The sequence below is a fragment of the Mustela lutreola genome, chromosome 7, assembly GCF_030435805.1.
Source record: "Mustela lutreola isolate mMusLut2 chromosome 7, mMusLut2.pri, whole genome shotgun sequence".
Lineage (NCBI taxonomy): Eukaryota > Metazoa > Chordata > Mammalia > Carnivora > Mustelidae > Mustela > Mustela lutreola.
In genome coordinates this window covers 52301472-52314198 of record NC_081296.1, presented here as the reverse complement: position 1 = coordinate 52314198, position 12727 = coordinate 52301472, and the positions used below count along the sequence as shown (strand labels likewise).

General features: G+C 45.5%; 1 non-coding gene across 1 annotated transcript; it reads right to left on the bottom strand.

Annotated features, from left to right (window-relative positions):
* Window positions 1-713: 713 nt before the first annotated feature.
* Window positions 714-831, bottom strand: LOC131837369 (U5 spliceosomal RNA). The gene has a single exon (XR_009355984.1). It is a non-coding gene; the product is annotated as a U5 spliceosomal RNA (small nuclear RNA).
* Window positions 832-12727: the final 11896 nt, after the last annotated feature.

Sequence of the window (12727 nt, the reverse complement as noted above, 5' to 3'; positions counted from 1 at the left end):
CTGCATATTCAGAACCCCTTAGGTGCAGAAAAAGTTATTCACTTCTCACAGAATAAAGTACCACGAAAGGCCAGAAAAAAATCATACTGGAGGGGCGCCTGGGTGGCTCAGTGGGTTAAGCCGCTGCCTTCGGCTTGGATCATGATCTCAGGGTCCCTAGGATCAAGTCCCGCATCGGGCTCTCTGCTCAGCGGGGAGCCTGCTTCCTTCTCTCTCTCTCTGCCTGCCTCTCTGCCTGCTTGTGATTTCTCTCTGTCAAATAAATAAATAAAAATCTAAAAAAAAAAAAATCATACTGGAGTGCCTGGGTGGCTCAGTGGGTTAAGCCTCTGCCTTCAACTCGGGTCCGCCCTGGGCTCTCTGCTTAGCCCAGAAGCCGGCTTCCCCCCTCTTTCTCTTCCTGCCTCTCTGCCTACTTGTGATCTGTTAAATAAATAAATAAAATCTTAAAAAACAAAAGAAAATCATACTAGGTCAAGAGAGTAAGGTAGATGACACACCAACTCAATACACCAACTTAAAGGTCAATGCAATAAAAAAAAAACACTTATTTCAGTAAAACTATACAAAATGAAAACATAAGGCTATACCTACTGACTAACCAACCATCTCAACAACCGCATTCTATATATATCACTCAGAAAGGTTAACTAGTTTCATATAATACTCTGCTGCAAAAAACCTAGTCATACTTCTTTTTAAACTTCATGAATAGCCTTGCTAGATAACAAGGCTTCAAAAAATTGAGCCAAAACTCAGAATTGTTCCTCTCCACGGAAATCTTTAGTAAAAGGCGAAAGATTTATACGATCTGAAGAGAAACCAGAGTATTGAAAAACAGCTCACCTAACTCATTTTTCAGGTAAAGATAACTCCTAATACACCAAGGGTGGCTCTTTATTACAAGAGTTTGTGCCTGAAGAAATTTATCCCAGGAATTCTGAAAATAACATCCTCACACTTAGAAAAGTCAAATAAGGAATTTTTTTTTTTTACTTGAAAAACAATTATACTGTTTGCAATGTATTATGGGTATGCAAATGACGCTGACTAATGACCCTACAGACTCCGGAAATAGTGTTCAAAACGTTGCTCTGGGGCAACCTTTAAGGGCCAACGCAGAGACTTAGCTGCCTGACATCTAAATTTTGTCTTGGTCAACTAGACACATTCTGATGGTCTCTGTTCCTATATTAGAACTTTGAGTATGATTTATTTTTTAAAAAGATTTTTTTTTTAATTTATATTCAATTAGCCAAGGTATAGTATTTTATTTATTTATTCCAGGGGGTGGAGGAGCAGAGGAAGAGGACAAGCAGACACCCCTGCTGAGACTGGTACCCTGGCAGGGCTCAATCCCATGAACCTGAGATCATGATCTGAGCCAAAATCAAAAGTCTGACACTTAACCATCTGAGCCACCCAGGTGCCTCTAAAGATTTTATTCTCAAGTAATCTCTATACCAAGGTGGGACCTGAATTTCCAACCCTGAGATCAAGAGTTGTTTGCTCCACCAACTGAGCCACCAACTCGACTAGTATAGATTTTTTAAATTGCAATTTATAATTGCTTATTATTGGTATATAGTAACGCAAATGACTTTTGTAAGGTTTTTTTCCGGCGAGATAAACACAACACCAGGCAAAGTGGGTGCAAGGCAAGATTTATTAAAAACGCTCTCCAGCGAAGTTTCAGGGCTCAGGAGAAGGGGAGCCAGGAAAGTTGCGCCGGGAGGAGGTGGGCACCCTCGGGCGAGGTTCCGCCACTCTGGAAAGCAGAGTGGCGGAAGTCGCACCCAAGGCAGGGAGGAGGGGGCTTTTAAGGGGTCTCGGAGGAAGCTCAGGGGTCTTTTGGAAGTTTCCCTTATTTGGATATCCCGCCTGCTCATCGGGATCCCATTGGTCCACAGGAGCCCGGGGCGGGGGTCTCAGATTCCTGCTTGGGCCTTTGTTCTCCTGTCCGAGCTCAGGTCTTGTGGCGGGAACTTTCGCCATCTTTGGTAGCCCCCTTCCTGCCAGCCCAACATTCCGACCTTTTGCTTAATATAATGGTGTCAGGGGCGTCGACTTGGTTCTGGCTACTTCCTGCTGACAGGGGGCGTCGTCGTAGGGGTAGTCGAAAGTGGGCAGGCGAGAGTAGGGCTGGAGGAGGAGTTGATTGACAGATACTCAGGCAAGTTCTTGTAGGCGACCCTGCAAGTACCGGAAAAGACAGGGAGCAACTGAGATTAGGAGGAGGATTATGCTTACAGGTCCCGCCAGAGGGAGCAGCCAGGTTACCCAGTTGTAGGGGTCCAGGCCCCAGGAGGATGTGTCTCGCCACTGTGCTTGGATCCGATCCCTGAGTTCTTTGATCCTGGAGGTAACTATATGATTGGTTAACAAAGTAACAACATTCTTCATTTAATAATAGGCAGGTCCCCCCTTTTTCGGTGGTCAGAAGGTCTAAGGCCCGTCGGTTCTGTAGAGCTAAGGCTGCCAGGCTGGTGACTTGCGTCTGTAGGGCTGTGAGGGAGTCAGCAACCCGTTCTGTGTCATCATTCAGGGCTTGGGAGAGTTTGTAAGAAAAAGTCTATTGAGGTTCCTATCCCCGTTGTTCCAGTTGCCACCCCTGTGGCTATTCCTGCCCCAGTTATGAATGGGAGGTGGGCAGCCCTTCCTCCATGGTGTTGGGGAAATAGGATGGACAGCAGCTGGGATTCAGAGTAGGTGGTGGTAGGAGATAGTAGAATGAATATACAGCCCAGTGAGTCATTAGTGGTCAGGCAGCGATAGATTCCCTGAGGGCACAAGAGAAATATTCCCGAGGGAGTACAGTACAGGAGGGAGGAATTAGTGATATGGCAGCTGCGGTGGTAAGGGAGGACACATTAATAATATGTATGTTTCCCCCGATGGGGCCCATATGGACCCTATTATTTGTGGCCCTGAAGTTGGGGAGTGGCCAGTCAATAGGGAGGGGTATCCCTAGGGCAAGGAGTGAGGTAAGGTAGATAGGATAAAAGAGGTGGGGAAATGGCTGGAGGGCTGTGATTTCTAAGAAAGGGCCGGACGTATAGTAATTCAAATGGGCTTAAGCCTGAAGACCCGCGGGGCGTAGCCAGGAGTCTGGTGAGAGCCATAGGCAGAAGTGTAGGCCAGGAAAGACGGGTTTCTAGAGTAGGTTTGGTGAGTTGGGCTTTGAGCAGCCCATTGGCCTTTTCTACCTTACCAATGACTGTGGGTGGTATGGGATGTGAAGTTTCCAGGTTATGTTGAGGCTCTCAGCTACCTGTTGGGTTACACTGGAGATGAAGGCAGGTCCGTTGTCCGACTGGAGGGTCTGGGGCAATCCGAACCTCGGGATGATGCGCTCGATGAGTATTGTAGCCACTACGTCTGCTGTTTCCTGGGCGATGAGGTATGCTTCGATCCAGCCTGTGAATGAATTTTATGGCAAGGCATGGGAGTGAAGTCCAGGTGTCAGTCTTCCCCCGGCTGATGACCTCGGAGCTGTTGGTTAGGCCCTGGTCTGCAGATTCCTCCTTGTGAATTCACGGCAGAACAGGTTTTGCAAGCCCTGTGGACAACTTCGATTACCTTAGATAAGGAAGGATGATAGAACAATGGCTGAAGAAATTAGTGGAGAGCCTATGGGCCACTATGGAGGGATTGGTGGATGTCAGTAATCAAGGTGTGCACCAGATTGCCTGGCAGGGCAATCCTGTCCTGGATCCACCCCTTATCTGGCAAGGGTTTAGGCAGTAAAGTTGCAGGGTTTAAGCGGGGGGAGGTAGAGAGAGAGAGATGCGGGTTCTCTAGGAATAGCAGATGGAATAGCTGGAGACGGAGTCAGATGGGCCAGGGATCGGTGGCTAAGGAGCTCTGTGAGTCAGCAGAAGAGTAGACCGTGATGGGCTGCCCTAAGGTCATGTTGAGGGCCTTAGAGGGGGGTACTTGATATCCCTTGGCCCCCAGAAAGCTAAGTAGGGTGGAGGTGTCGTCTTGGGAGACCGAGAGGGAGGGGCTACAGAGGAGGAGGTCATCCACATATGTAGTAGAGTCCTGGCCTTAAGGACGCACTGCTGTTAAGTCTGTAGGCCTGGCCGAAAATGTGAGGGCTGTCCCTGAACCCCTGGGGTAGAACAGTCCAAGTTAATTGTCCCGAAGCATGCGTGTCAGGATCCTCCCAGGTGAAGGCAAAAAGAAAATAGGAATCAGGGTGCAAGAGGACGGTGAAAAAAGCGTCCTTGAGCTCCAGTACAGTAAAGTGAGAGGTGTTTGGGGGAACGCGAGACAGTAGGGTTAGGAACGACTGGGTGGAGGGGGACCAGGACCTCGTTGATAAGCCTAAGGTCTTGTACCAGTCGATAAGCCCCTGAGGGCTTGCGTACTGGGAGGATGGGGTGTTACAGGGGGAAATGATGGGGATCAGGAGTCCCTGACATTAAAGCCGTTCTATGATAGGTTTCAGGCCCTGGCGGTGGGCTAAGGAAATAGGGAACTGAGCTTGAGGGAAACTTAGAGTTATCCTTAAGCTGTACTTGAACCGGGGTAAGGTGGGAAGCAATGATGGGTTCTGAGGTGTCCCACACCTGAGGGTCCACAGTAGGTAGGTCATCTGGAGTGAGGGTCGAGGGAGTGGAGAGGTGTAGGATGAGACGGGTTGAGGTGGATAGAGGGGAGGAAGGGGAGAGGCAGATAGTTGCCCTTAGTTTCTGGAGAATGTCCCTACCCAGTAGAGGGACCAGGCAGGAAGGAATCATAGGAACGAGTGGGGGAAGGGAAACCCATCCAGGCTACAGGTAAGGGGAAGGGTCACCCTAGGATTGGAGGAGGTCCCATCGATCCCCATAACAGTAATTGGTGAGGTTCGAGTAAGTCCCGAGTAGGAAGGCAGAACAGAGTAGGTAGCCCCCGTGTCCAGCAAAAAAGAGATGGACTTACCCGCTACCTGGAGCATAACCCTGGGCTCGGCCTGGGTGAGAGGGGTGGCTGAGTCTGGGCTTCATCAGTCGTCCTCCAATCCAAGCAGTTGAAAGGCCAGACTTACTATCTCGGGGGGTCCCCCACGTTGAGGCGTCGAAGATACCCCGAGGTTAGGGCAGTCGGATTTCCAGTGGCCCATCAAATGGCATTGAGGGCAAGGCCGAGTTGGCGGCTTTGGATTGGGGCACTGGCGAGCCCAATGTCCCTCGGCCCTGCATTTGAAACAGGCCCCCCGACGGGGTGCGATTGGTTTCCCCTCTCTGCTGGCTCCCAGAGCCGGCCGGCCGCAGGGCTGCTACCAAGGCTTGGGTCTGTAACTGAACCTTTTGCTGGAATATGGCTTGTCGTTTAAGCTCAGCCACCTCCTCACGGGAATTAAAAACCTTAAATGCCATTTTCACCAAGTCAGAAATGGGGATCTGAGGGTCCTCCTCAGCCTTCTTTAACTTTCTCTGTATATCCGGTGCCGATTGAGAGATAAAATGAGTAGCCAGTACCGTGGCCCCCACAGGAGAGGCAGGGTCCAAGCGAGTGTACTGGGTTAAAGGTTAGGTCAACTGGTTAAGAAACATGGTGGGGTTGTCATAGGGGCCTGGACAATATCCCTAATCTTGTCGTAATTAACGGCCTTATTAGAGGCTGGCCACATGCCTGCTATGAGACACTGGACCATGCGGTCGCGGCGCCAGTGGCCATCTTGGCCATCCTGATAATCCCAACCTGGTTCTACAGCTGGGACCGCCTGGGCTCCAGCATCAGTGAGCTGGACCTGATCCGCGTGCTCCTGAGCAGCAGCCTGGATGCGTTCCCTCTCCTCTATGGTGAGGGTGGTGGTCTGGACCACATGTAAATCATGCCAGGTGAGGTCATAGGCTTGGGCCAGATATTGGAATTCTTTAATATAGTTATCAGAACTGGCCGAAAAGGAGCCCAAACGTTTCTCAATTTGGGAAAGGTCCTGTAGAGAGAAGGGCGCATGAACTCAAACTTCCTCAACTCCAGCAACCTCCCTTGGGGGGCAGACTAACTCAGCGGGGGGCTTTCGAGCCCTAGTGCGGCTGGAGCCACACAGACACATTCACGCAGTCAGGCACTCTTCAGATTCAAACAGATTGGACACCCTCCCCTTTGGGTATCCCTGGCTAATGGGAGGTGATCAGTCTCCCCTTCCATTCTTTACGAAAGCATCTAGCTCAAACAGTAGCCCTGCGGCTGTTACAACAGAATTCAATTAAGCACAAAAGGTGTTTACCAACAGATTTCAAAAGCGTAAACCTAGTTCTGGCGACCAGCGCTCGGGTATTTTATCCCATTCTGTTAAAGGTTACCAAAGACTTTGAATGCTACCTTAAGAATGACCCATTAAAACTCTGAGACACAAGTAACCATCAGTTCTAGTCATCTCTTTGCTAGCAGATTTTAACAAATAACAAGAGCCTATTTGACCTTCAGTAAACTTTGATTGGAGTTTCTCGTTTACTGCGGATAAATTTGTCAGGAGTTCGGATAGGAGTGGGGAGGGGGAGAAGGAGGGGTAGACGAGAGAGCCGGTTCAGAAATCCTGAGTTTAAGGGACCTTGGGGTAAAGGTTCGCGGTAAGGAGGAGGAGGAAGAGGAGCCGGGGCCCCTCTCGTCGGCGGGTGGATGAAGCTCTCCGGAGGTTCAGAGAGAGGAGACAGGGAGGAGAGGTCCGAGTCTTTGGGAGCAGTGGGTGGCAGGGTAGGGGGATGGGAGCGGGCCAAGAGGACCTGAGAGGTGGAGCAGTGAGAGCAGAGGAAGGGGCGAGAGTGCAGAGTCCAGAAAGATGGACATAAGGGACCTTGGCCCATCTGCCTTGGTGCCTGCCGAGGTTATTTAGGTCCATGAAAGTCTGATAGTTAAACGTGCCTTCCGGAGGCCATTGGGACTGATTGTCTAATCGGTATTGCGGCCAAGCGACAGTACAGTAACGTCGTTTTCGCAGGTCCTGGTCCAGTTCCAGGGTTTTAAGATTGGCCAGCAGGCCTAAAACACCCCCGGGATGTTTTAGGGTCGAATTTGGATTGGGAGGTCCCCACGATTCGTTGCCGGGCAACCCGAGGGCTGGAGGAAGGCGTCCCCTCGTCCACCACTGGGTTGCAGAAAAACTGTGTTGACTGCCGTAGAGGTTAGGACGTCTCCCAGCCTCTCGGAGTCACGGAGGTCACCTGGTGACCGGCGGGGTCCACCCTGACGCGGCCGCGATTAGGGCAGGGCTTTCCGGAAGGAGGCGCGGAATCGGGGAAACTCACCACAGCTTCGGAAGTGGCGTTCGGAAAGGCAGGTCCGGTTCAGCCAGGGAAAGGAGAGAGCCTCCCCACTGTGTGGGGGCTCAATCTCCTTCCCGGGTTTCGGCACCAAATGTAAGGTTTTTTTTCCGGCGAGATAAACACAACACCAGGCAAAGTGGGTGCAAGGCAAGATTTATTAAAAACGCTCTCCAGCGAAGTTTCAGGGCTCAGGAGAAGGGGAGCCAGGAAAGTTGCGCCGGGAGGAGGTGGGCACCCTCGGGCGAGGTTCCGCCACTCTGGAAAGCAGAGTGGCGGAAGTCGCACCCAAGGCAGGGAGGAGGGGGCTTTTAAGGGGTCTCGGAGGAAGCTCAGGGGTCTTTTGGAAGTTTCCCTTATTTGGATATCCCGCCTGCTCATCGGGATCCCATTGGTCCACAGGAGCCCGGGGCGGGGGTCTCAGATTCCTGCTTGGGCCTTTGTTCTCCTGTCCGAGCTCAGGTCTTGTGGCGGGAACTTTCGCCATCTTTGGTAGCCCCCTTCCTGCCAGCCCAACAACTTTTATTTATCACTCTTGCATTCGACAATCTTAAACTCTGGTTCTAATGATTGTAGATTCTATTGGATGTTGTATGTATGCAAGCATATTCATCTGAAAGTGACAACATTGTTTTCTCCTTATAAATCCATACTTTTTATTATTTCTTTTTCTTGATTGATTTAACTGGGTGGGAAATCTAATAAAGACATTGGACTGAAGCAATGATAGTGGGCATCTTTTTCTTCTTCTCGTCTTAGCTTTCACTGGACCACCATTAAGTGTGAGGTTTGCTGTAGACAGGTGGGTTTTCATGGGTTGGCAGTCTATGCAGTTACCCTATGCTCATAAGGCCCTAGCTCTGTGCTCATAAGGCCCATGCATAGTGGTAAGATATTTTGTAGAACGTCCTTCTACTAGGACTCATCTGATATTTTTCTTGTGATTAGACTGGAGTAATATGTTTTTGAGAGGAAAACTACATAGATTATATATTGCATTTTTCATCACCTCATTTCAAGAGTACATACATCTACATGATTTATCATTACTGGTATAGGATGATTCTAATTACCTCCAGAGAGGAGAGGAGCCTGGAGGTTGAATCAATGGCCAGTGGTTTAATTAATCATGCCTAAATGATGAAGTCTCCATAAAAACCCAAAAGGATGAGGTTCAGAGCTTCAGGACTGGTGAATGCCTGGAGATGCAGGGAAAGCAGTGTACCCAGAGAGAGTATGGAAAGCATCCTTTCCCACACACTTTGGGCTATGTATCTCTTCCATATGGCTGTTCTTGAGTTATATCTTTTTATAATAAACCAGTAATCTAGTAGGTAAATTGTTTTCTTAATTCTGTGAGTTGCTCTAGCAAGTTAAAATCTGAGGAGGGGGATCATGATAACCTCCAATTTATAGTTGGTTGGTCAGAGAAACTGGTGAGAGCCTGGATTTGCCGTTGCAGCAAAAAAATTATGAGAGATGCAAAGAAACAGAAGAAGTATGACCTATATGTTGGGGAAAAAAGCAGTCAATAAAAACTGCCTGTGAGATAAAAATATATGTTTATAAAAAATAAAAAATTTAAAAAAAAAAAACCTGCCTGTGAAAGCAACCAGATGTTGAGTTTAACAAAGACTTGAAAGTAGCTATTACAAATATGTTTAAGGAAGTAAAGTAAGGTATGAGGACAATGTCACATCAAATAGAGAATATTAATAAAGGGATAAAATTTATTTTAAAAGAAACAAGTGAAAATGTTGGAGTTGAAAAGTACAGTAATTGAAATGAAAAATACATTGTTGGGATTCACAGATGTTAACTAGCAGAAGAAAGAACTAGCATTCTTGAAGATAGATCAATAGAGATTATATAAACCCAAGGAACAGAGAGGAAAATAATGAAGAAAAATTAATAGAGCCTCAGAGAAATGGGACACCATTAAACACATCAGGATATGTGTAATGGGAGTATCAGAAGAGAGAAAGGAGCAGAAAAAAATATTTGAAGAAATGATAGCTGAAAACTTCCCAAATTATAGAAACACAATGATTTTCATATCCAGGAAGCCCAATGAATTCCATATAGAATACATTCCAAAAAATCCACAAACAGACACGTCATAGTAAAAATGCCAAAAGCCAAAGACAAGGAGGAATTTTTTTTTTTTAATGTAAGCTCCATGCCCTACATGGGGCTTAAACTCACAATCCTGAGATTAAGAGTCACATGCTCTATCAACAGAGTAAGCCAGTCACCCCAAGGAGTGAATCCTCTTTTTTTTTTTTTTTTTTTAAGTTTTATATATTTATTTGGCAGAATGAGACACAGCAAGAGAGAGAACACAAGCATGGGGCGTGGAAGTCAGAGAGGGAGAACAGGCTTCCCGCTGAGCAGGGAGCCTGATGTGGGGCTCGATTCCAGACCCCAGGATCATGACCTGAGCCAAAGGTAGAAGCCTAATGACTGAGCTAACAAGACGCCCCCCAACGAGTGAACCTTGAAGGCAGTTTGAGAGAAATAAGTCATCACTTACAACAGAACCCAAATGAAGTTAACAGCAACAATGGCAGGCAGAAAGTATGAGATAACATGTTCAAAGTCCTCAAAGAAGAGGCACCTGGGTGGTGCAGCTGGTTAAGCAACCAACTCTTGGTTCTGGCTCAAGGCATGATCTCAGGGTTGTGAGATTGAGTCCTGAGTCCCAGCTCCATGCTCAGCATGGAGTCTGCTTGGGATTTTCTCTCCCACTTCTTCTGCTCTTTCCACTCATGCTTTCTCTCTCTCCCTCTCTCTCAAATAAGTAAATAAATCTTTTCTAGAAAAAGTACTCAAAGAAAAAACTGCCAACCAGAATCCTATACCCAAAAAACCTCTATTTTAAAAATGAAGGAGAGGAACCTGGATGCCTCAATTAAGCATCTGCCTTTGGCTCAGGTCATGATCCTGGGATTCCGGGATTGAAACCGTCGTCCAGGATCCCTACTCAGTGGGGAATCTGCTTCTCCCTCTGCCTCTCTGCCTAACTTGTGCTCTCTCTCTCTCACTCACTGTCTCTCTCAAATAAATAAATGGAAAAAAAAAAAAAAAAGAAGTCTAGGGGTCCCTCAGCTTTGAAAAAAAAAAAAATGAAGGCAAATTTGCAGGTAAACAAAAACTGAGAAAATCTGTTACTAGCAAACCTGCCTTACAAGAAATAAAAGAAGTTCATCAAGCTGAAAGAAAGAGACCTCAGAGAGTAAATGGGAGTCCACACAAAAAAACCAAAGAGTAACCATAATTATGTAATTATCAGGTAATTATGTAATTACAGAAGATAGAATAAATGCAATTTTGTTGTCCTTGTTTCTTCTTAACTGATTTTTTAAAGAAGAGTTTATTTATTCATTTTAGAGAGAGAGAAGCTGGAGGAGGGGCAGATGTTCAGCATGGAACTGGACACCATGCTCAATCTCACGACCCTGAGATCATGACCCCAAGTGAAAGATCACTACCTCAGCTGAAATCAAGAGTCAGATGCTTAACTGACTGGGCACCCATGCACCCTTCTTAACTTATTTAAAAAGCAATTGTAGGGTGCCTGAGTGGTTCAGTTGGTTAAGCACCTGACTTCAGCTCAGGTCATGATCTCTGGGTCCTGGGATCAAGCCGGCATCTGGTTCTCCTCTCAGCAGGGAGTCTGCTTGTCCCTCTCCTTCTGCCCTTCCCCCTGCTCATACTCCCTCTCCCCCCCTTCTCTCAATTAAATAAATAAATATTTTAAAAAATCAATTATGTAAAACAATTTGTTTATAATGTATTGTTAGGTCTATCACACAGAAATGTAATGTTAAAAAAAAAGAAATGTAACATTTTTATCAATAAGAGCACATAGAGTTTGTGAGGGAGCAAAGCTGAGCTAAAGTACTGAAATCCAGAAGAATAAAGACAACCAGAAATGATAAATAAGAGAATATTATAAAAATGATAAATACATACTTGCTCTCTTTTCTTCCCTCACTTCTTTAAAAAGACATAAAATTATATAAAGTCATAATGATAACAATGTTTTGTTTAGCTTGTAAAATTTATAGGTCTGACCTAACAATAAGACTACAAAAAGGGCATAGGAAAGAGAACTATATAGGAGTAACATTTCTATATATTGCAGGAAAGAAGTAAAAATCTGAAGTTGATTCTGATAAGTTAAGGTGTGTATGGTAAGCCCTAGAGAAATCACTAGGGAAATTTTAAAAAATTGCTAAAAAATCATTTGAGGACTTAAAATGCTAACTTAGAAAATATTCATGTAATGCAAAAAGAAACCAGTAAAAGAATAGATGACCATAAAAGATATGAAGCACATAGAAAACAAAAAGTTGAGTATATCTTCAAGTATATCAATGATAACATTAAAGGTGAATGGATTAAACAATTCAACTGAAAGGCAGAGATTGTCAGACTTGATTTAAAACAAACAAACAAGATCCATCTATATTCTGCCTGCCGAAGACACACTAGATTCAAAGATACAAAGAGACTGAAAATAGAAGCTGGAGGGCACCTGGGTGGCTCAGTTGATTAAGCATCTACCTTTGGATCAGGTCATGGTCCCAGAGTCCTGGGATGGAGTTACACATCGGACTCCCTGCTCAGAGGGGAGCCTGCTTCTCCCTCTCCCTCTGCCTGCCATTCACCCTACTTGTGCACTCACTCTCTCTCTCAACTAAATAGATAAAGTCTGGAAAAAAAAAAAAAAGAAAAGCTGGAAAAATATATCATTTGCATTTAGCAAACAAAAGAAAGCTGGAATGATTATCTTAATTTCAGACAAAATTGATTTTAAAACAAAAAAAATGTTACTAGAGATAGGGACATTTTATAATTCAAAAAAGGCCAATCCATCAGGAAGATATAATAATTATAAACAAATAAGTACCTAATGAGAAAGCACCAAAATACATGAAGGAAAAACTAACAAAAATGGACAATTCAAAATAATAGAGACTTCAGTATTCCACTTTCAAAATTAGATAGAACAACTAGACAATCAATAAGGAAATATAAGATTTGAAAACATTGTAGAGGCACCCTGGTGGCTCAGTTAAGTGTCTGCTTTTGCCTCAGGTCCTGATCCCAGGGTCCTAGGATTGAGTCCTGAGTTGGGCTCCTTGCTCAGTGGGGAACTGTGTCTCCTACTTCTGCCCCTCCCCCTGCCTATGTTCCTGCTCTCCCTGTCTCTCACTCTGTCAAAATCAATAAACAAAATCTTAAAAAAAGAAAGAAAAAGAAAACATTATAAACCAATTAGACCTAAGAGACATCTATTTAGAACATTTGATCCAACAACAGAATATACATTTTTCTCAAGTGCTCATGGAACATTCTCTAGGATAGAGGTATGGTGGGCCATAAGACAAAGCTCAATAAATTTAAAAGGATAGAAGTAATACAACAATGTTCTCTGATCACAGTGAAATGAAACTAGAAATCAGTAA